The following is a 24,721-nucleotide window of genomic DNA, read 5'->3' on the forward strand; positions in this document are numbered from 1 at the left end:
TGCGCCTCATTGGACAAGTCACTGAGTCTTTCTGGTCATTAGTTTACTCATCTGTGAAATAGGATGCTAATACCTGTCCTTCCCATCTCCCAGGACTGTGGTGAGAAGCAAATCAGATCAAATATGTGTGCTTTTTAGTCTCTAAATCACTGCTCAGAGTCGTGTTCCCTTACACTGAGAATTTACTGAGCACAGAATGAATGTCCTGGGTCCTGGACCAGCACTGGGGATACAATGAGAAATAATGCTTGGCTGCCACCTTTGTGAAACTTAGAGATTAGTGGGACAAAAAAGCAAGTAAATACAGGCTCTACCGGGGCCAGGATGGGATGACAGAAGCAGGGAAAAGGGCTCTCTAAGACGGTACTGATGCACATACACCTACCTCCAGCCTCTCGCTGCCTCTCCAGGCTCTTCTTGCTCAGTGCACTCCCCGCACTCATGCCAAGTTCATCCTCACTCAGGGCCTTTGTACTTGCTCTTGACTCTTCCTGGAGTGCCCTTGCCTCAGTTGGCCCTTGTGACACAGGTCTCAGCTCAAATGTTGCTTCTGAGGAGAGGTCTTCAACAATCACTGTATCTAATGTCACTCTTTTTGTTGTCCTTTCTCCTATCTCCTCTGTCCTATCAACCTTGATTTATTTACTTATTTGTTGTCTCTCTCTCTCTCTCTCTCTCTCACCAGAATGTAAGTTCCATAAGGGCAGGGACCTTATGGTTACCTCTCCCTCTTCCCAACCCCTTCCCTCTCCCTCTCACTCTGTTTCTCTTTCTCTGCTGTATGTATCTCCAGTAGCTAGACTAGCGCCTGACACATAATAGATGCTCAATAAATTTATTGACTAAGTAAATTAGTGGACAGTTACTCTATAAGTATTTCTGTAATCGAAATGAGTAACTGCTTCCTGAAGAATTTTCCAATGAACAAAGTTGACTAAAGATTAGTATACAAAAATAGAACCTGGAACACAGCAGTTACTCAAATATTCATCAAAGGAATGAATATATAGAACATATATAGAACTCTTGCAAACCAATAAGAAAATACCATAAAGCAATACACAAATCAGCAAAGGAAAAACTTCCAGAACTAATGAATTTAGCAAGGTTGCAGGATTCAAAGTCAATATACAAAAATCAATTGTATTTCTATTAATTCTGCGAATGAACAACCGGAAAGCAATGCGTTTTAAAGTACCATTTAAATTTCACCCAAAAAAGAGAATACCTATGTATAAATCTAACAAAATATATGCAGGATCTGTACACTAAAAACCTGGAAAACACTGATAAAAAACAAAGAACTAAATACATGGAAAGACACATACTATGTGCATTCTTAAAATGCCAGTTTTTTTTCCAGATTGACCTACAGATTCAACACAATCCTAACCAAAATCTCAGTGGGGTTTTTTGGGAAGATATCAACAAGCCAATTCTACTATTGATATTCAAATGCAAATAAATTAGAATAGTCAATCACATTTAAAAAAGAGGGACAAATTTGAGGACTCATGCTATCTTACTAGAAGAATCACTGTCAAGCTACGGTAATCAAGACAGTGTGATATTGGCAAAAAGATAACATATAGATCAATAAAACAGAACAGAGAGCCCTGAAATTGACCCACACATATATAGTCACTTGATTTCTGACAAAGATGCAAAGGCAGTAGAGAAAAATAGTCTTTTCAACATATAATGCTGGAACAACTGAACATCCATCTGCAAAAAGTTAATTTTGATCTATATCCTATATTATTTACAAAAATTAACTAAAAATACACCATAGGGCTAAATGCAAGACTTAAAACTATAAAACTTTTAGAAGATAACATAGGAAAAAATCTTTGCAAAGATTTAAGCAAAGATTTCTTTGATATCTCACCAGAAACACGATTCATAAAAGAACAAACTGATAAATTTAGCTTTATAAAAATTAAAAACTTCTGCTCTGCAAAAGACACTTCAGAAAATGAAAAGACACACTGCAGACTGGCAGAAAATATTTTCAAATCACATATCCAACAAATGGCTTGTATCCATAATACATAAAGAACTCACAAAACTCAGTAATAAGAGAATCCAATTTTTTAAATGGTCAAAAGATTTGAAGAGACACTTTATCAAAGAGAATATATGTGTGGAAAATAAGCATATAAAAAGATGCTTCCCATCATTATTCATTAGGGGAATGTAAATTAAAACTATAATGAGATGCAATTTTGCAGCTACCAGATTGTAAACGTAAGTCTGGCAACTCTCCAAGTGTTATGGAAGATGTGGAGGAACTGGAACTCTCATGCACTACTGATAGCAGTGTAAATTAAAACAGTTTCCTTGTATGCAATTGGCACTATCTGGTTAGGATGAAGATTCACATATCCCAGACCCAGCAATTCCACTTATTCTTGCACATGTGCACAAAGAATGAATGTAAGAATGTTAGATACTGTATTTTGTGGCTATGGGGAAAAATGTAGAAAATATCCATCAACAGTAGAATAGATAAATTGTGGCTCATCCATACAATGGCATACTATATAGCAGGGGTTAGCAAATCATAGCCCTGTGAGTCAAATCCATCCTGGTGCTTATTTGTATAAATAAACCTTGCCTGAAACCCAGCCACACTCATTTGTTGACATATTGTCTATAACTGCTTTCATACAACAACATTGTTGAATAGTTGCAACAAAGACCACGTGGCCCACAGAACCTAAAATATTTACTGACTATCCCTTTGTATGAAAAGTTTGCCGACCCCTGCTACATAGCAATGCAAAAAGTGAATCAAAGACATACACATTGTATTCGTCAGAGTTTAACCAGAGAAACAGAACCAGTGAGAGATATATACCAAGAGGTTTATTGCAACAAATTGGTTTATGAGATTGTGGAGGCTGGCTGGGCATGTCTGAAATCCATGGGGCAGGCTGTCAGGAAGGGCAGGCTGGAACAGCCAGACATAAGCTGAAGCTCTTGTTCATAGGTGAAATTTCTTCTTCTCCAGGGAAGCCTTGGCTATTCCTTTCAACTGCCTTCCTAATGCCTTTGAACTGATTGAATCAGGTCCATTCAGATTATCTCAGATAATCCCCTTTATTTAAAACCAATTGATTACAGACTTTAATAATACCTACAAAATATCTTCACAGAAACACCTAGATTAGTGTTTAATTAAATAACTGGCATGGCCAAGTTGACACATAAAACTAACCATCGTACAAGATGTATGATGTATCTACAAAGGTAAATCTCATAAATATAATGCTGAACAACAAGTTGCAAAGTGATATGTGAGATATGGTTACATTTATATAAAGGTTTAAAATGGACAAAACAATGTAACATAAAGTTTCTGGAGACCTGGATATATAAAACCATGTAAAAGAATGATAAAGTTACTTTATGTCACTGGTTCCCACTGGGGAGGAAGGAAAGGAATGGAATTGGGAGTGGATAGACTGTATCTATATTATCTTGTTTGTTTGTTTTTTAAAAAGGCAGAAGACTCCAAAGCAAAGGAGGCATTGTAAAATCTTATAAAGCCTGGCTTTGGTATTGCAATTTCTTACTGTATTATTGTTAATACTTCTATGCATTTTTGCAATCTTTCACAATCATTATTTTTAAAAAATCATAATGATTGCCTCCGTTTGCACAAGGCTAAAAAAGGGTGTTTACACTGAGCAGTCAACTTCGAATCAGAACCACACTGGATAGGACCAGAGAGTTGAAGCTGCTGCTTCTTCCCACCCCACCCCCCACCCCAAACGCTAACGACCCCTTTGGTAGAGCTTTGGGTTTTCTTTCATAGACCAATGTTTCAGGGAATGAATCTCACCTCCTGGGAGTTGAGCCTGGAAAATCACAGCGTTCACCATGCTCCAGCCTGTGCCCAGTGGAAAGCACGGAGCAGGGTGTGAGTCATTCTTACTGGAGCCCTGACCTTGGCTGACCTCCACCGTGCCAAGGTCTGGAGCCAAACGGAACTCCTGACTTAAGGAGCTAGAGATAAAGAGGTGGGTGGCTGGTCATAGGGTAGTACACTGGCTACTGCTGATGGAATGTGACTTGTCAGACCCCCCCCCTCCCCGCCAGGGGGCTTTCACTGGGGCTTACATTTGTGTTCACACACCAAGGAACACAATGCTGACAGTTCTTCCTGAACAATGTCAGATGACTTCTGATTTAAGAAGTAGTGGTAAACAGATCCAAAGATTGCAATCTGCAGCATGCCTGCAAGAATTGATCAATTGACATTTCGTACAATCTGTTGACCTAAGTCTTTTTGTAAAAATTAAACTCTTCTATTATTAAAACGAACACATGATCTTTGTAAAAATTTGGAATATATAAAAAGCTAGAGAGAAGAAAAAAATTTTTCCAAGAAGCCCACTACTCAGAGTTTCCAGGGGGTATCTTTTGGTCTTCTTTTTTTCCTGTGTCATATTTTTTTTTTCTATAGTTAATTCATTCTTTCAACAATGGTTACTGCGCACCTACCAAGTGACAGGTTTTGTTCTAGGTGCTAGAGATATAAAAATACACAAAACACTCAAGGTCTCTGTACTTATGGAGCTAATAAGGAAGAAGGGGTGGACTAACGATTGAAAAGTCAATACATAAATATACAAGATAAATTTAGTAATAAATGATATAATGGAAAAATAATACCTAATAATACTGAAGACTTATGATGTGCTGTGCTAAGCCTTTCACCTCATATGTATTAATAAAGTGAGTAAAATTGGTGTTGTGTGTATGTCTTAGAGGGAAGGTTTGAACGGTAAATCTTTCAATATAATGATCAGGAAAGACCTCTTGGAGGAGATGACATAAGCCAAGGTTTACCTGCAGGGGACGAAGACCACCATGGAAGACCCAAGTCAAGAGCCTTCCTGGCAGAGGGAATAGCAAGTTTAAATGCACTGAGCATAAAATGGTTCAGCATGTTCATTAAACAGAAAGAAAAAAGAGAAGTATGGCTGGAAATTTAGGGAGTAAGGGGCAGAGTAGTCTGCAATGAAACTGAAGATTGTCATCCTTGGGGTCTCCAGGGAACTCCTGAGAGCAGCAAAAACAGATCATTTTTTTCCAGCTGTTTCATTCTTTTCTTAGCCCATCCCCTATTTTCACACTCTCATTTCTGTGCGTTTGTTGCAGCTGCTACTCATGGAACAATTGAGACCATGAACTGACACATCTCCTGTGCCTGACATGCCAACATCCTACAGACAGAATTGCAAGCTTGGGGCTCTCTTTGCTAAAATACTGCCCACCCTTGTGTCCATGCAAAGTTGAAGGCAGTTGCAGCTGACTTTCTTTTACCAATAGCTTTAGAGCTCACAGTATTGCTACAAAGCAGCAACGCCTCAGCACTTCCTCCTCACCTGAGAGCCTTCTCCCTACATAAAGGGTAATGATGCCAGATGTTTTTCTCCTCCCTTGCAGCCAGATCACCATGTCAGGGGAATGTGTTAGCCCTTAGATTTGCTCCCTAATGACCATGGGACGGCTGCCTCCGTTTCCTCACTAGAGTTTACTACACTCTGGATTTTACTGATTGAACCTTCGTGGTATAATTTAACACGACCCTCTGTTCTCTGTAATTCCTGTAAAATGGTAGTCATGAGCATCAATACATATAATCTGTACAGCAACTCAGTCAGGCAGAGCCCTTCATATCCCCACTTTGCAGAGTAATAAACTAAAGGCACAAAAAATTACATACTAGAGGTCATGTAGCTAGAAAGTTGAAGGGGCCAAGGTTTGAATCCACGCAGATGCTTCAAATCTCTATGCTGCACACAAAGAAACATATTAGAAAGACATTGTTAAAAATTATTTTTAATTGACACATAATAATTATACAAATTTATACAGTACAGTGTGATATTTTGATACCTGAATACAATGTAACGTAGAAAGATGTTTATACAACTCTCTTTGGTTGAACATTCTCCAGGAGCAGACGATTGGTTGGTTCCCAATCCTAGAGATCAATTAACTCAATTAGCAAATATTGAGTATCTACAATGTGTGCTGAGCTAAGCTGTGGGACACAGAGATGGGCTGAGAGCTCACTATGCACCAGGCCCTGTACCAGGTGCTATGGATATACTAGTGAGCATCATAGTCCAGGTAAATTTTATCATGGAACACTGTCTTGCAAGCAAGAAACAACCGTGCACCAAGTGCAATAATGGCACTGTTTAGAGCTGTGCAGTCCAATCCAGTAGTCACCAGCTACATGTGGCTATTTAAATTAATTAAAATTAAATACAATTTAAAAATCAGTCCATCAGTCACAGTAGCCACATTTCAAGTGCACACGTGGCTAGTGGCACTGGTTTAGAGTGTTTGAAAGCACAGAGGAGGTATTGATAGTTGAATACTAGATGAGATTACACCTCATCTAGACGTGGTGGTAAGGAAAGATGCCAGGAGAGGGATCCTGAACAAAGTAATATTTAAGGTGAGACCTGAAGAATGAGTAGTTTTAGTCCTGTATTTCTGGGAGATGTTTTATATCCCTATTGAATGCACAAGGAAATGGACTCCAAGAAGTTGAGAAACTTGCCTAAAGTCACAAGAAGCTTGTGAGAGGGAATATTTGCTCCCATATCCACCCATCTGTAGTACCATGCCGGAAACACTGCTACTGTAACTAAAGGAAGCTCGGGCAAAAGAGACTTCTTTTGAAAGAAACAGGTGGCAACGTCACAAATATTGCTTGAACACTTTGTGCTGTATTTTAAAGCACTCTGTTAAGCACTGATTTAATATGGATGGTTGACAAAATACCAGGGCCTCTTGCCACATGGAGTTTGCCATTTCGCTGAGCGATAAAGCAGGTGCCTGTGAAATGTTGGCAGAACAAGGGAGTGGATTCTAAGTGCTGTAGGAATTCCAAGAGGTGGCGATGTCTTCCTGTGAAGACTCCTTGGAAGGAGGAGGAGTTAAGGGGGTCTTGAAAAATATGTAGGATGTGAGGAGCAGGAGCATTCCAGGCAGGACAGACTTGAAGGAAGGCTTAGGGTGGGTGCTGCAATGCTGATGCTGAGAACGGGAATACCTCAGTCTTAGGTTGGTGATTTATTAAGATGAGATGACTCAGTCCTTTCTGCAAGCATGGACTTTCAATGCAAATTCTCCTTGAACAATATTTATGGGTATGTCTATAAACAGATTGCTTTAGGGGCAGGGTAAAGACATTACTGACCTTCCCCCTCATCTCAGGCAGTACCATCGATAGCATGTCAGAGTTTGCCTCTTCAACAGAAAAAAATCTTCAGGAACACACAGGAGAGATTCTCAGGGCAATGCTTCTTTGTTTTCAGAGTGTGTCAGATGGTTCTTTCCCTTTCTCTCACACCTCCCTTCAAACCCTCAAATGGATCTCAGTGCCAGGGAGTGCAGAATTAGTTCCGGGAATTTTAAATCAGTATACTATTATGCACTCAACTTCATGGGAAAATAATCCAATTAACATAAATGTGTTGATTTGTGAACAATGCAAATATGACATGTCAATACCGTACATGCTGTTTATATAGTTTGGTTCACTGTTTACATGTTATCTGTTGTGTTCCACTTTTTTGTCTTAACATTATCATACATACCTTTTTAGGCACATCATTATACTCCAAATAAGACTACTTTTGAGTAATAGTTTATAACAAAATCAGTCTTCAATTGTTGGCTGGTAGGTTTATTTCCTGTTAATATTAAAAAAAAATCAGTGCGATGAATAGTTTTGTACAATCAATTTTTTAAATTATGTGTTCTTATTTTTAGAGCATACTCCCCAAAATGGGATGACTGGGACATGGGTATTGCTAATTGTATACTTTGTGTTTGTTGTTCTCAAGAAAGATTATAGCAATATTTATCTAGTGTATCTGTCTCCCCAAAGCCCTGCCAACAGTGGGTTTTGAATTACTGCTTTGCTTTCGGTAATTTAAGGCATTTGGAGCCAAGGAGAATCTCAGCTCTTTCGAGTTTTGGACCTTACTGAACCTCTCTGCCTCAGTTGCTTCATCTGTGAATGTGATAATGACATTGGTTTTCAGGATTGAATGAGACAGTGGAGGCAAAGCACCTGGCATGGGACATGTCCATAGTATGCAGTACACAAGCAGCCAATGTCTACTCCCTCCGCCTGCAGGAGTACTGCACAGAAGTACCCTAGAGCTGTTTCTCTTTGGATTTCTCCCTTATTGCCACTGAGGTTAAGCATTTGCTTCAGGTTATTATTCCTGAAAAGCCTGGAGCATGTTTTAAAGCCTCTGTCAACTGCCACTCTTCTTCATCTCCTCTGCCCCACAGGATACCCCAATCCTGAACTACACTCTACCGTCTTCTATTCACCACCTGGTGTAAGATCCTTGCCATGGGAGCTAGACTCAAGGTACAGTGTTAACAGGACACAGCAGAGCATCCGCCTTACGCAGAGTTCCAGGGTCACAGACCCTCCAAGAGGAAAGGAAGCCCCCATTGTTGTCTGTCCAACTTTCCAGTGGGTACATGACAGTTTCCCATCAACAGAAGTGTTTTCTTCTTAAAATGTATTAATAACGCCTATTGAATAAATAGTATGAAGAACTTACACTAGAATCGGGCCTCTTAATTCTTGGCACCCAGGCAACTACAGTCCATGCTCAGATATCTGCACTATCACTCAGCCAAATTCTGAAACACCTTTGAGAAACACTGAATTAAGTCTTAAGGTCATAATTAAACAGAGTAGGCAGCAGTCTTCTGTCGATAGGACTCAGTATTTTATTTATTTGGACTTTTCCCATGTAGTTTATAGGTAGTTTATAGCCATGAAGCATCTAAAGTCTATTTTCTTCTAGATAATAGATGGTGTCTAAAATTGATAAATCAAGAAACTTGAGGATGCTATTTAAAATTACAGAAGTGAAAACTATTATAAAAATAAGAAAATGTGCACTATTCTGGTGATGGGCACACTAAAAGCCCTGACTTCAGCATTATACAATTCATCCACGTAACAAAAACACTTGTACCCCCTAATATTTTGAAATAAAAATTTTAAAAAAGGAACAAAAATCGGAAGGCAGAAAAGGGGAGATGATATGGGAAATAGTAAAACTGTGTCGACTGTCTTCTATTTCAGAGTAGAGTGTTAAAGAGAGTTTTTAAAATGATAGCTCAAGAGACATATAACTATATTATTTAATGTTAAAATGGGAACTACTAAGAGAAGAAGAAAACAGAAACTTCTAAAAGCGATCCTCTCTGGAGTCTAGAACTAGAGGTTGGAGGGTAGGTGAGAAGCAAAATCTTACATTTAATTTTAGACTCTTCTATAGGGTTTGCAATTTTTTGATCTGTGAACATTTTTTCCTTTTTAAAAAAATTGCTTTATTGAGATATAATTTACATACCATTTCAGTCACCTATTTACAATTTGATGGTGTTCAGTATATTCACAAAGTTGTGTATGCATCATTGTTATCAACTTTAGACCATTTTCATCACCCCTTGCAAATTCTGCACCCATGAGCAGTCCTCATTAAGCCTTCCTCTCCCCAGCTCCAGGAAACCACTTTCTGTCTCTATAGATTTGACTATTCTGGACATTTTACATAAATGGAATCAAATAATATATGATATTTTGTGTCTTGCTTATTTCAGTTAGCATAATCTTGTCCAGGTTCATTTGTGTTGTAGCACATACCAATACTTCTTCCCTTTTTATTGCTGAATAACATTGCATTGTGTGGATATACTACATTTTGTCTATCCATTCATCAGTTGATGGGCATTTGGGTTGTTTTTACTTTCTGGCTATTGTGAACAATGCTGCTATGAACATCTGTGCATAGGTTTTTGTGTGGATGTGTTTTTTCATTTCTCTTGAGTGTATATCTAGAAGTGAAATTGCTGATTCTAATGGTAACTCTATATTTAACCTTTTAAAGGACTATCAGACTGTTTTCAAAAGGGGTGGCACCCAGCACTTTGGGAGGCTGAGGCCAGAGGATCGCTTGAGGGTAGGAGTTTGATACCAGCCTGAGCAACATAGCAAGACCCTCATCTCTACAAAAAAATAATAAAAAAAAAAATTAGCCGGGTGTGGTGGCTCGTACCTGTAGTCCTAGCTGCTTTGCTCATCCCATCCTACTTTTCTTTTCTGCATTATAATTCTTATTCCTGAAATCACCTGTGCCATCAGGACAGGCTGACTGCAGGTAGAGCTACAACTTATGTTTCTTTTCATTTTTTTTTTCTTTCTCCCAAAGGCTCCAGAGTCTCCAGGGGAAGCAACTTCAAAAGCTGATTGCAGAGATTCCATTTTCTCCCATGGTGTGGAATTAATAGACTCTTCTCATGGCACGCACTCCAGAAGATACTTCCTTTTACACTAGCTTTAAGTGTTCAATTTTCTGTAATAATATAGGCTGTTGCATCTTTAAGTCATGCACATCCATAAACACTCCAAGACAGCAGTGCCATCCAAAACCACACACATACGATAGGCTGCTTCCTATCTAAAGATCCAGGGGAAAAACCAGGATACATGCACAGAGGAATAACTGACTACTGAAGACCTTCCTTCCTAAACTTAAGATAAATTGTTTGTCTTTAATTCAGTGCATGGGGCTGAGAATACAATGCTCTCCCATGCCCAGACTCTGCTCTTCTCCCAGGCACAGGGCTTGGACATAGTTTTCCAAACTCCTTGCAGGCAGGTGGGGCTGTGGGATTGAACTCTCACTAGTGGAATCTGAGTGGACATGATGTCTGCCACGTGCCCATCCCACATTCTAAATCTTTTGCTCTCTCTTCCATTCAGCAGGGATTTCAGAAGCCACTTGTTGAAGATAACGGTGCCACAAGACAGAAGGAAGCAGGGTCTCTGGTGGACTGTGTGAAGCCAGCCCCACCACCAAATCACCCTGCACAGTGACATGAATGAAAAACAAACCTTTTTTGTAAGAACCCACTGAGGCTCGAGTATTGTATGTTACAGTAGTTTGCGTACCCTGATTAACACAGTTCCTTTTGCCATCCACCCCCCCACAACCCCTGCTGAGAATTTTAGGTTGCTATGATGGCTTGTTGACAACATCCTTAAAGGGGTGTCAGAATAAGAAGCTCCATTTCACTAGCAAAGCATTCAAATTCAAATATTGCCAAGAGGAGAGAGGCTTTCTAGTGGGGCTCCACCTAAGTGGTTCCAAGTCTTGACAGTCACTACATTTTTTGAGAAATAAAAGCAAAAATCCATGTTGTCTTTTCAGTGTATTCACATGCCACAGTGTCACAGAGGGCTCAAGAAATCTGAATGGGGGCTTCCCTAGTTGGCTAACGTTAACAATCACTTCTGTTCAACAAGCATTTGTCTCATCAGCATCCTGCAAACCTCCCTTCAGAAACAAAGCTGAGAAAGTCCACGTCTTGGCCCTGGAAGCTGCTCCCCCATCCAGGGTGGGATGTGGCTTGCTCACTGTGAGCACCTGAGCCCTTCCTGAATTGGCTACTGGAAGCCATCAGCTACGTTTTGGATGGGCAGCTATTACCTCTACTTAGGAAGCTCGAGTGTCTTTGTCGAATTCATTACCCAGTTTCTTCTTTTTCAGCTACCCCGGTAGACTCCATTATTTCTTGGTATTCTTTCGAGACCCATCACTCTTTTATTCTGACCTACTTGATGTCAGATGTATTCACAATGGATGAGACTTTTAAAAGAATGTTTTAAGGAGGTAGTAAACAGATTATTTCACATGTTAGAACAGAGGAGGTTTGAGCATGAAAAGCTGTGCTTGAAACCTGGAGTCATGAAGACTCCAGGGCACATTCTGCTGATCACCTCCTGCTCTGGGGATAAAATGGCAGCCTGGACTTTGATTCCTGGTCCACAGCTGATTTTTATGACTTTAGGAAAATTGTTTCAACTCACTGCTCCTCAGGGTATAATGATTGCAATAGATTTTTTTAAGTGTCTTGAGGAACATTGCTGACTCATTCCTGCCTTCGTCTTCTACCTTAAGCTTTTCAACCAGCCTTTCCAGCCAAAAAGGGATTGCTTCTCCCTTAGCAAGGCCTTGAGTTTCAGGTTCCTGAAAAGTTCAGACTTGATACAGAAAATGTGAGTATACATTTTAAGCGCCTCTAAGATGTTCTGTAACATAGCTTGGCTCTCTGTGCTATCCTAGCAATTTCCTATTACTGTCCTTCTTTCTCTCCTCCGTTCTAATATTTTCATGCTTCTTGTTCATTCTTCAACCACCATTTGGTTTATGTTGTTTTTGTAACTTGTGGGCAAAGTGAAAATTCACCAAAAAAGGTCTACATGTGAGTCTGTAACAAGAAAAAAATGTTGAAAGGGAGTCACTGAATTCAATAGAAAATAGATTGTACAGACTAGTGGAAGTTAGCTTTGGAGTTTTAGTGACATACATGTTTTCCAAAATGTAAAAACAACATAACATCAATTTTTGTAAGCAATTTTAGAAGTCCCCACCCTTACATGAGAACTTTTTAGATTGTTCTCTTCCAGGTATTGTTCATGTGAGTATTTCTTCACATAATCATAATCCCCATGCATATAATTTTGTATTTTGGTATAAATTTGTTAGGGAAATCTTTCTGAGCTCTTGGTCATATTTCTTAGCTGAGTTACTCGGCATTTTGGAGAGCATTTTTAGTGGCAGACCGGTGTGCCTGCTAGCACTGGGCCTCTGGTTTTCTTATTGTCCCTGGCTAAAGAATGTAAACATCGGTGAGTTTTAAGGAGACTGGATAATACCAATCTCTGGGCACAGAACAGTAAGTTAAATAGGGCATAGAGCTAGTAGAGTTGCATGTTTTCTAGTTTAAAAAAAACTTAGGAAAATAAGTACTGAGAGTTATTGGAAATCACTCAAGCAGGATTAGGTACAGGTGCACCTCTTCTAAAGGATTGAGTCCTTAATATTCAAACCCCTCCAAGCCTTGGCACTGAACAGACTGCAGAAAGTGTCTAAGGACCACAGAATGTTAGGCATGCAAGGGACCTTTCAGAGCATCTCGTCTAACACCCTCATGAGACAGACCAGGAATGTGAAGCCAAGAGAGAATGCAGATTTCACTGTTGCAAGGACAGAGCTGGGGTGACAAAACAGGCCTTATGGCTCTCAATTCAATGCTCTTTTCAATCCCGAGTATTGGAAAGTAGACACAAACGGATAGCTATGATTAAAAAAGAGAAAACGGAGCAAAAAGAAAGAAAGAAAGCAAAGCTAGAAAAAAGGGAAGATGGTATGAGGGGAGAAAGAAGGGAAGGGAAGTGGGCATGAGGGTTTTAAGTCTTTACTAACCTTAAGAGCAAACTTGAAATTAGGTAATATAGGGTCCCCAGGGTAAACTGGCCCTCTGAAATTAGCACCCCAAGTTATATAAAGGCATCAGCTAGGCATTGAGCTTTTCTTGTCTGCTTAGAAATGAAATTTCTAGAAAGAGAAGGCAGTGTGGTAGAAGGATGGTCCCTCAGGAGTTGTGAAGAATGCAGGCTCTACTTTTCTATCTTTGACATCAATGGATGTAATGCATGCCTTTCATATGGATTTTTTTTTAATCTTTGGAGAATAAATGACAAATGAACAAGTGGAAATACCTGTAACTAACCAAATTCCCTCTTGTAGCTCCTTTCTGAATATTTATTGGACTTCAGTTGCTCTTGAGACATCACCAAAGAAAATGCTAAGTATGCATTAAGAACTTAGAGAAATGCAACCTCCTACATTTCATGGAAAGGCCCGGAAAGGATGTGTAACTAGCTAAGAAGAATGTATAGGTTATCTAATATGTAACAAAGCACTCGAACACTTAGGGGATGAAGTAGTCTCCCCCAAATGGCTGCCATCAAGCTCTTTTATTCCTATACATACAGGGCACCCCTAAAATCAGAAGGTAGAGTCTATTTCCCCTTCTCTTGAATCTGGTTGGTCTTGTGACTTGCTTTGACCAACAGAATGAAGCAAGGAGAAATAACATTCTAGAACTTCCAGGCTCAGGCCTTAAGATGACTGGAAGTTTCCATTTCTCCCTCTTAGAAACCAGATGCCATGGAAGATTTCTGACCACCCTGCTGGAAAGCAGCCAGCCACATGGAAGGAGAGAGGTTATGTGGAGGAGGACTGAGGTGCCTCAGTCCTGGTGTGTGAATGAAGGCTTCTTGGACCTTCCAGCTCAGCCCATCTGTCAGTGGCCAGCTGAGTGCGGTCAAGTGAGTGACATTAGCCAATGCTCAGCTGAGCTTAGTTGACCCATAGAGTCATGAGATACAGTAAATGCTTGATGTTTTTGGCTACTAAGTTTTGGGATGGTTTGTTATGCAGCAATTGATAAAGCAGTGGCTTAAAACAGCAACCATTTATATTTCCCATGAATCTGTGGGTTGAGTGGTTGGTTTTGGTGATCTAGACCAAGCTTGGCCAATCTGCTTTGGACGTGCTTATGCCTCTGCCACCAACTAAGGGCTGGCTGGCCATGGATGGCCCCAGCTGTGATGACTCAGCTCTGCCTCACAGGGTCTTCCATCTTCCAGCAGGCTCGTTCTCCTAGTGATGTCAGAATCCTGAGTGAAAGCAGAAAGGCATAAACATTTTACAAGCCTTCATTTACATCAAGTCTGCTATTATTCCATTGGCCAAAGTAAATCATATGGTTGAGCTCAGAGTGGAAGAGGACTACAAAGTTAGAGGCAAAGACCCTGGGTAAAGGGAGGTCATTTATTGGGGGCCATTAATACTATCAAATCTACTATAAGGAACCTATGCGTATTTCTCATAGGGAGGGGAGTATTAAATAGCATTATTAAGATTTTGGACTGAGATCTGAAATCAATTGGAAAAATTACATTTAAAGTTAAGTAAAATAATCAGATAAGCATTTTCTTATTTTTAAATAGGTTTCCAGATTTTCTGGCCAAGTCACTCTTGCTAGTGTTATTGATGTTGCTGTTTTATTTCCAATAGAGGATGACTTTCTTAAATTCCTGTTAATAGGGTTAGAGATAGAATTAGGAAGAAATATCAGGTCTCACACTGCATGGTCTCTCATTCCATTAATTAATTCACAGTAATGATGCAATCTTAAGGCTCTCAGTGGAGTTCCTTAGAATCCTGTTTCATAGAGTTAGCTCTCTAAATAGCTAGTGGGCAATCTGCTTGAGACTGCTCTCTGGAAACCTAATTCTGTTTGCATTTTTGATTTATGGAAGGGAGTTAATACTAGGCCCTTTAATGAGAAAAAAGAAAAAATACACATGTATTTGGGCATTTATATGTAAAGTGTATGACCACTTCTGATCCACTGTTATTTCACTGAAGTTTGGTTTTACCTATCCTCACCTCCCCTGCATCACTAGGAACTGACTTTGCATTTTCACTTACCACCACCTCGTTGGTGGGAAGCAAATTTATTTTCTGTTCTGGATTTCAGAGCTGAAGTCTGCGGAGCAGGAGAGACTGGGATGCCATTCCCAGGTCCCACACTTAACAGTGGTGTGATGCTGCCCCCTGTACAGTGATTCCCACCAGTCAGATGAATGATTCTTTGACTTGTTCCTCTGTCCTCCATCGCCCCCTCTATTGACCCCATCTAGAACTTTGTTAATACAGTGTTTCTTTTATTGTTCAGGAATCAGGAGTCAAGGAAACTGTGTTCTGATCCTTGGGTCACTCAGTGTCTTGTGCCCTTAGCTTTCTCATTTGTGAAGTGAGCGAGCTGGACTAGACATATGTTCCTGCTCCCAGCTTTGAAGATTCTAGGATGCCACAATAAAACCAGACACAGGTCACAGGGTCCTAAACACATGATGCCCTAAATCTCCCAGGAATGGGCAGACACATCTGGAGGAAGTAAGCTTGCAAAATAGCTGAAGAATAATAATTTGCCAATTATACCTCAGTAAAGTTGTAAAACAAGAATAATAGATATTTGCATTATAAAGGAATTATTGTACTTGATTCCAGGTTGATATTAAACCATAACAAACTCACCCAAAGCGGGTGTGGGGGTGGGGGTGGTGAGAGATACAAAAGGATTACAAAACTGAAAAGAGGTGTTCATTTGCAGAGAACTAAGGGAGTATCCTTTCAAACAGCAATTCACTTTGGCTCACCAAGCCAGGGATGTCTGAGGATAAGGATCGTGAACTGTTGGTCTTCCCCAGACACAGCGTATTCCACGTTTCCATCAGTGTTTTGTTAAAGAGGGGTAAGGTGGAAGGAAATGATGAGGCTGAGAAATACCACTTGCCTGGACTCAGCTGGGAGGGAGGGACCCGCTACATTTCGGTTCCCATTAAGTGAATTTAGCTTTAGCTTCCCTGACAGCGTTTCCCCAAAGGAGTCCTTCAGGTCTGGTCCCTACCCTCTTTGCAGCTAGACTGACATCCCTAGTGTCCCCGGCCCACCCAGCGCTATCAGTAGGGTTTGGCCCCCACCCCGATCACACTCCAGCCTTCTCTCTCCTAGGACCCCCTCATCAGCCTACCCCTACCTGTTGGGTAGGTGTTACTTCCAGGGAACACTTGCTGACCTTAGAAGGGGCAACCGTCGCCTTGGAATCCTGGCCTGTCCCTTCCTGGTTAACCCGGGGCGCTTAAGTGCGGGCTTCGCCGCAAGCAGAGTCCAGCGGGCAGGCGATCAGCGTAGCCAAGTTCAGTGGCCTGAGCAAGGGGACGCCCTATCCCAAACGCAGCCCTGTTTCGCGGGGCTTCAAGACGCTGTCAACAGCCGGGAACCCCCAGACTAGCCCCGCAGGAACCGGCCAATTCTAGGGGCCCGTCCCAACCCCGCTCTCTGTCCCTGGCGAGCGGCAGCGGGACAGCGCGCCCCGTCCCCACGCACCGATCGCGGGCTCCAGCCGCAGCTGCCGGTGCTGCAAACCGGTCTGGCTTCCCTGCAGGGCGTGCGGGGATGGAGCAAGGGGGTGGAGAGAAAAGGGGAAGAGCCTGGCGGCCGGCGGGCGGGGCCTGCAGCCTCCCCGAGCCGCGGCCGCAGCGGCGCAGCCCGCTCTCTCTGCGCCTCGCTCGGACTCCGAGGCGCACTGCCGAGCCCGGGGGGCGCCGCTGCTCCTCGGCCTCGGGTCCCCGGACGCGCCGCGGCCAGGCTGCGCCCGGCTGGGGCGCCGCTCCGAGTTGCGGGGGCTCGGGCTGCCGCTCGCCGCTCCGTCTGGCCGGAGGACTGCGGGGAAGGAAGGGGACAGCGGGGACACGCACACCCGCCGCGGCGCGCGCGCATTGCACACTCGCAGCCGCGCGCCCCCGCCGAGGCGCGTCCGGGGCGAGTTTGGCCCCGCGGCGCGGGCCCCGGCACCTGCCCGCCCCGGGGGCTGCCCCGCGGCCCCGGCCCCGCCCCGCCGCCCCTCCCGCCCCTCGCCTGCGCCGCTCTCGCATCGCCGGGGGGAAGCAACAACGTCCCGGTAACTTGCAGACTGTGGCGCAACTGGTCTCGACAGCGGTGGCACCCGAGTGCTGCCCGGGTGAGGTAAGTTTCCTGCGCGTCCCCGGCCCCTCCCCCCAGGCCCTCCGCAGGGGCTCGCGCTTGGGGGCTCTGTGCCTCTGATGAATCCTGGCAGTCCCTCTACCCTTCTACTTTGCGTGTCCGCGTTGTGCTAGGGTGGCGTGCAGGGGGCTCTCGTGGCTACCGAAGCGGGACCCTTCGTAGCGCTGTGCCACGGCTGCGCGCTCCCACCCGCTCATCACCCTGATTCCTCGGGCCGCAGTGACACTCGGAGATCACCCCGGCTTCACTTAAACGGGAGCCCCCTCCCCTTGTCAGGGGAACCTGCAGAGTTTGGCAGCAGAAGGGGAGGTCTCCCCACGGTGCTAAACAGCGGCGAACTTGTTAGGCGCCTCTGGGATCTCAAGAGGGGCTTGCGAGACGGTGTTCTGCTCCTTTCGGGCGCGGGAGCCGGGTTGAACAGGTGCGGTTCGGTTTCAGCCTAAACGCAGCAACAGACTTCGGCGTTTCCCAGGCTCTCTCCCCCCGCCCGGTCGACGTGACGCTTCAACATCTGGGGCGGGGGGTGGGAGTGTGGGGGCGTTGGGGAAGGAGAATGCCCAGGGTTGATTTGCCGTGCAGGTGCCAGCAGTCGCCAGAACAGAAAACAACAAATGTCTGCTTCTCTTTCATCTATGCAGATAAGCATGTTGTCGTTGCTTCTCCCCGCCCCCCCCACCTCTCTCGTCTCCGGTGCCCCGCATGGCTGGGTAGAAACCTGTTCCAGAGAAGTTGGTTGGGTAGGTTGATGAATTCTGTCATCTGATCTCCAGAAATCAGGACTCCGAACAAGGAAATGCTAGTTACTCTGATGCTTTTTAAAGGGAGTGTGTTGCAGACCAAAATAACACCCACCACCACTACTACTACCTCTCTATGACACCGTCAGGCTGCCGGAGCCCCTAGCTCCAAGGTGGATAACCCTTACAGGACCAGTGGCACGTCAGAATGTGTTAATCTGGTGCGAGGAAGAAGTGGTCTGTGCATGAGTACTTCTGAGTGTGGAACCCCTTTTGTCCCTCTGATGAAGCATCTACCCAGAGACTTCTCCCTTGTTTTGTGCAGAGGCTGAAGTGTTCTGCAGTTGTTGGAGTGGAGAAAAGCCAAAGGGTTGGTTTCATTAGGACTCTAATGTGATGAAATAGAATAGTGTTCATGGAAGCTTTTGCTAGAGCATTCCCAGCTGAAAGGAGACCCTGGAAAAAACCTTTCCCAGCCAAGTGCAAGCCAGCAGGAGGTGAAGTAAGCCTATGTATGATCTCTTAGCAGAGGGAGGTGGTGGGTTCCAGTACAGTACGGAGTGCAGGGACCTATGAGGGCTGATGGGAAAGGTGGTATGTCTGAGAATGTTGTATGATGACCTCGAGAAGGAAAACTGTAAAGCACTGAATGATACAATCACGTTACCTTTTTGTCCAAATTAAGATGACTAGAGAAATTTAATAATAATACCTTACATTTGCATCACTGTCTTGCAATCTGTAAATGTTTTTCAATATTCTGACTTAATTCCAACCATTTCTAAGGGAGGCAGGGAAAAATTATTTACCACATATTCACAGGAGGAACACGAGGCTCACAGATTCAGGGATTTAACAAGTGGCTGGTATTAGAGTCACAGCCAGGTTTTCTGTCATAACCCAGTGCCTGTTCTGTACTTGTATAATGTTTTTTTAAAAAAACTGCCAGAGTTCTTCTGCATTTATTGTGGTCTGCCCAGTCTCACCATGAATTACTGTTCACATTTTATGGATGAGGAAACTGAGGTTTAGACAAGTGATGAGAGTTTTCTATGGTATCACTTCTAGTTTAATGGTGTTTACAATACTAGAACTCAGATCTCCTGATGTCTAGTCCATTGCTTTGTGTATTCTACCATTGTTGCACTTCTGAGGGCATCGAGGACACATCAGGGATACTGCAATACACTAGGGACTGTCAAGCATGCGGACTGGCGATCTGGGTTCTAGTTCTGGCACTCCATTTGGCTAACTGACCTGGGCCAAATCATATCGCCTCCAAGTCTCAAGTCTCTTACATATCACACAAAAAGTTCATATTGAATTATGTTTCTTCTTTCCAGCTTTAGCATTCTACAATGCTTACGAATGTATTTGTAATCCAATGTTACCATTTCCTTTAGGGGAAGGAAAGCTTTTTACCCAATATCAACTAAGGGATTTAGCTAATTACCCACACGAACTTTAATTTACTCCTTCCCACTTTCACCACATATCACTTAATCAAGGGAAAGAAAATTACAAGTGCGCTTTAGCTTAGCATCTATAGTATATTGTTTAGTATTACTATTTGACTCGAAGATCTTGTGAGGGGCTGAAGTACTCTAAGGTATGATACATGTCAGGGTTTCTTTGAATATTCTGAAAGTAAACTTGGAACTTTTTTTTTTTTAGCTTTGTGGTTTGCATATAGTAAATACTCAATAAATAGCTGTTGAATTAATGAAGGAGGTGAATGAAATCATTCAGAAGGAAAACAGATGCTGTCAAACATAGTGTCTCACCATATAAATTCCCAACACATAAGATAATTTACCTATGGGGTGTACCTCCTGAAGCTGGCAGGTACAGGAGCCCATTGTCGCTCTCTTTCCTGAATGTGTCATATAAAGAAGAGTTTTTCTTTCTCCCTGTGGACAATAGTCTCATGTATGTCGTGCTCTTTTGCTCCCCACCCCCTTAGTTGTTAGTAAGTGTAGCTGGCTAAGAGATACATTCCTAGAAATTGACTTGTCCCGTTTTATGAAAGGGTATGTCTCACGATGGAGAAACCAACCACTCTTTTTTTTTTTTTAAATAGGTATTGAGTAAATTTCAGCAGATGCTAATACTGGCTCGTGGTTTCACAGGGGGAACCTAATTAACAAAACCAACCTAGTTTCTGTTCCCTTTAACAATATTCTTCTCTTTTCACCCCTCTTTCCTGTATACAGACAAGTAATGTTCTTATGTTTGAAAGAATGAAGACAAAGAATGCAATGGATCTTAACTATTATTAACAGATCTGCAATTTATATTGAGAATTGAGGTCTATTTCCTTCTGATAAAGAATTCAAATATTAACTCTAAACAGAGACTCACACCTTTTAAGGATAAGAAAACTGAAACTTAGAGAGGTGAGTTGATTTGCTTGTCATCACACAGATCATAGCAGAAGGACCAGGGTGAATGTGGAATTCTTAAGAAGGTTCATATTCAAGGAAGTACCAGGAGTTGAATGGTGAGGGTGCAGTTTTGACTTTTAGAAATGATAGAGGATTAATAGAAAACTTATGTTTACTATAATTATTATAGAGTCAGGACATTTTCAAATGGTTTAGTATTTATATTTTAAGATTTTCTTGTCCAAGCAGATACCATTAATGAGAAAATGTTTGACTGTTTTTATCTATTGACCATGATTGTCTGGGCTTATATACATCAGTAGACTCAGAATTAATACTTTGCTCCAACCAGTGCTTGGAGAGAGAAAACTATTTGAATAGAAACACCAATGTATGCTGGTTTTCTAAGCTTCTCTTCCTGGTAAATAAAACCAGAAGCCAAAGGTGGCCCTGCATACAACTGGTAAAGTCATAAACATGTATGCATTTAATTTGCATTTGTATTTTGCCTGTACGTCTGTTAAATAATGAGTCAGAACATTTAATATCCTGGAAAAATAATTTTTTTTCCTATGGTCAGAGAGCCTTCATTAGAGTTATTCTGTAAAACATCAAGTCCTAAATGTATTTGTTGTTGCAACATGTTCTCTTTGTATCAAGTGCATTAACTGAAGTTGGAAGGAATCCTTTTATTATTTTAGGAGCTGCCCAGTTAGAACTGTACATTATGTAGCTCCGTTGTTCATTTGTAGTCTTATCTATGGAGCAGGATGTGTTACTTTCTTCTGGATGCCAGGGAAATCAGGGAGGGAGGAAACCTAGACTTTTATTTAGTTTTTTATTTTCATTTTTAAAATTAATTTTAATCTATTGTTGAAATTTTTGAGGTACACTGTTGTAAACAATCAGCTACCATTGACAAAGAATTTGATTCAGTCAGGTTTCTTTCCATATCAAAGATTAGGCCAGGGAAAACAGGCTTGATTTAGTACATTGTATTCTCAATTGTATCTACTCCCATATAGCTTCAGCAAAGGTGTGTAAGGAAATGATCACACAGGAAAGCATAGGAATACTGCCTAAATTAGTTTACTCATGGGAAGATTTGAAACAGATAGTGATTGGGACAAGGCTGCATGTTCAGTCAGCTGACAGTACCTTGGTATAATCATTTTAAGTTAAAACAAACCTGCACTTGAATAAACAGCTGAATCAAGTGGGTGTTCTTGTAGCAAGTCTTCTGTATGTATTCTTTAGGGACTGAATGAACAATGGGTATGTATTTAATACTATGTTTTGGGTACTTTACATAATGGGTGAACAATAAGTTCTTGAGACTCTCTAATACTTTTAGAAAATCAGTTGTAATTGATTTATATACAATGAAAGTGCAATGAAATATAAAACATTGATTGGGTGTTCAGTATTGCTCCCAGTTTAAAAAATGCATGTATATGTCTTTCAGTGAAGGTTCAGGCAAGAGTTGGCGTTTTGCAGTGCTAAGGGCCTAGGGTGTATAATTGCCTTGAATTGGAACTAAAGTTCAGAGACAGGACTATAGAAAGCCCATTTATTTTATAAGAAGGAAAGTGATATTTAAAGTCTTCACTATCCGGTAATGCTGAGCAAGAGGTTTGGGGAGGAGGATAAAGTTATAGCTAGCCATAAAAATGTGTTTATTTGCTTCATAGACAGACTGGCCTAAGAAATGCAATGGATTCAACATGTTGTATAGTGGGTTTTTAACATACACAGTACACAATTCTTTTTCTTTTTCTTTTTTTAACCACGCCTACCATCATGCTCTCTGGATCCCTTGATCATACATTTGATAATAAAATAAGGAAACAACAATAGCAGCAGCAACTGAAAAGCAATACTATGAGCTCCTTGAGGAAACAGTGAGCACATCATAGGTGTTCAGCAAATATTTGTCAATGGAAAAGGTTAGGCATCACATTTTATTTATATTTGTATTCTTGGAACTTAGCACTGTGTCTGGCAAATGGTGAGGATTTAATAAATGTGTACTGAACAATTTATGCATCCAAATGAATATTACTCTTCAAAATCTTGGGATGTTCTATGATTATTCAAATGATTCTGTTATTTTCCAAACCATTTGTCTTTCAGGCAGGCTGGTAGACACTAATTTCAATAGTTCATAATGGTCCTTTTTTCTTAAATCATAAATGGTATTTGTTCACTAGACTCCAACCTTTTTTTTAACCAACACGCCTAGGAATAATTTTTTATTATTTCTCTTCTTTAGGAGAAAAATAAATATTAATTGTGTTCTATTTTTCTTTAAAAGTGTCCAATAAACATCTTTTTAAAGCTCCTACAGTGGCTTAATCGTTAGTTTGGCTCAGGGGACAGAGATAAGAATGGACTTTAAGCTTCTCTAAGTTAATGAGCTTAAATATCACCTCCTCCTGGGGCCTTGTGAGATCATCTAACCTAAAGGGGACCTTCCCATGTGCATTGTTCACTTATCACGATAGATACGTATACATTTATGTATTTCACTCTTCTGTCATCTATGCCCAAACTTGCACTCAACCCAAGATTATAAACTCCTTGAGGGCAGAAGTCATGTTTCTTTAAAAGTGTTTTTGTAGCATTTGGCACAAAGTAGGTGCCAGGCTTGATTTTGTACATTCTATATTTAAATGAATGTAAATATAGAAATGAATGAGTGAATCAGTAAGTCCTATCCATCCTGTCAAGATGAAATGGGCTACCATTGAGGTCACTCAAGCTAAATCAGTCCAGCTATGAAGATAGTGCTTACATGTTAGCTGTGACATCTCCATTAAAATGATGAAAAGCCCTTCAAGATGAGGAAACACTTGTTTAGCTGAGTAAATTCTGCCATGATTATGAATGAAGCATTGTCTTTATTTAAAGAGTGATTCCTTTTATTTAACTCAAAAGTCAATGGTAGCAAGCAAATTAGTGGAAATTATCAAGCACAAAATAAAATATTCCAAAATTGTTAAAATGGCCTCCCAAAGTACCTAAATCGTAAACATATTAATTCCTAATTAAGACACTGTCGTGTTAATAGACAAGGCAAATCCTATGATGCCTCACATAAAGTTTTCCAACCTCAGCTTGTTTTTCCTTAAACATTTGATATATCAATAGTCCAATGCCATGGAAGAAGCCAGGATAGTGGTTCTCAAAGTGTGATCTTTGGACCAATAGCATTACATGAGAATTTGTTAAAAATGCAAATTCTCATACTTCACCCTAGGCCAACTGAATTGAAAAAACTGTGGGGATGGAGTTTAGCAATCTGAGTGTCAATAGGCCTCCAGGTGATTCTAATCCACACTCAATACAGAGAATAAATGTTCCATCTGTTGATTGAAGTATAAGCCTCCTGAAGTGTTTAGTACTCCCAGATGAATCCAGGGGTGCATAGAGAAGGTGCCATCTGCCTGCTCCATCAGAAATATGAGGGGAGAAATGAAAAATTCTCCCTCGGCCAGTCTTGGCTTTTGTTAGAAACTGTGTAGATCACAAGAAAACAGATTCTTGCGACTGGATTGGGTATCTAGGATGTTACATAGAATATAAAAAAGCTTTTAATAGTTACAGGAAAGTGATGGGGACTCCCAGGACTGGGAGATGGTTTGGGGTTTGTGGGCAATGAGGGGTGTGATGGTAGCTCCACGCATGACTTCTGTTGGGTTTTGCTTCGACACCAGGTGGAAGAAAGATTCCAAGAGCTAGTGGTTGTCTAGGAAGAGGAACCAGTGGTTTTCTGACAATTCGCAGACTATTTCAAGTCAGTTCAGGGCACGAGATATTGATGGACCCCTTGGCCAAGGACAGTACCGCGTACTATGATGTATTAAAAAAAGTATAAACATGGTCCTAGCTGTCGAGGAGGCTGACTGTGCCAAGAACTTAGTCTATTCTAGTCCCTTCTCAAGTTCTGTTTCTTTTCATCACCATGTGTCTACAAGGTGGGCTGCAGCATCCTCGCTGTGAAAAAAGGAAGTGGGCCAGGCGCCACCCTGGTGGCTCACGCCTGTAATCCTAGCACTCTGGGAGGCCG

At 41.6% G+C, this 24,721-nt stretch overlaps 1 protein-coding gene across 2 annotated transcripts in view; it reads left to right on the forward strand.

Moving 5' to 3' along the window:
• The first annotated feature begins 17,041 nt into the window (after positions 1–17,041).
• PIP5K1B (phosphatidylinositol-4-phosphate 5-kinase type 1 beta) overlaps positions 17,042–24,721 on the forward strand; it is a 265,239-nt gene continuing 257,559 nt past the window's right edge. Inside the window, exon 1 of one of the 2 annotated variants that reach the window (XM_045562400.1) lies at positions 17,042–17,513. The gene's annotated coding sequence lies outside the window, so the exon portion shown is untranslated. The remainder of the gene's footprint in view (positions 17,514–24,721) is intronic. The other variant, XM_045562401.1, reaches the window with a different exon arrangement.

The sequence above is a fragment of the Lemur catta genome, chromosome 10 (assembly GCF_020740605.2).
Source record: "Lemur catta isolate mLemCat1 chromosome 10, mLemCat1.pri, whole genome shotgun sequence".
Taxonomy (NCBI): Eukaryota; Metazoa; Chordata; class Mammalia; order Primates; family Lemuridae; genus Lemur; species Lemur catta.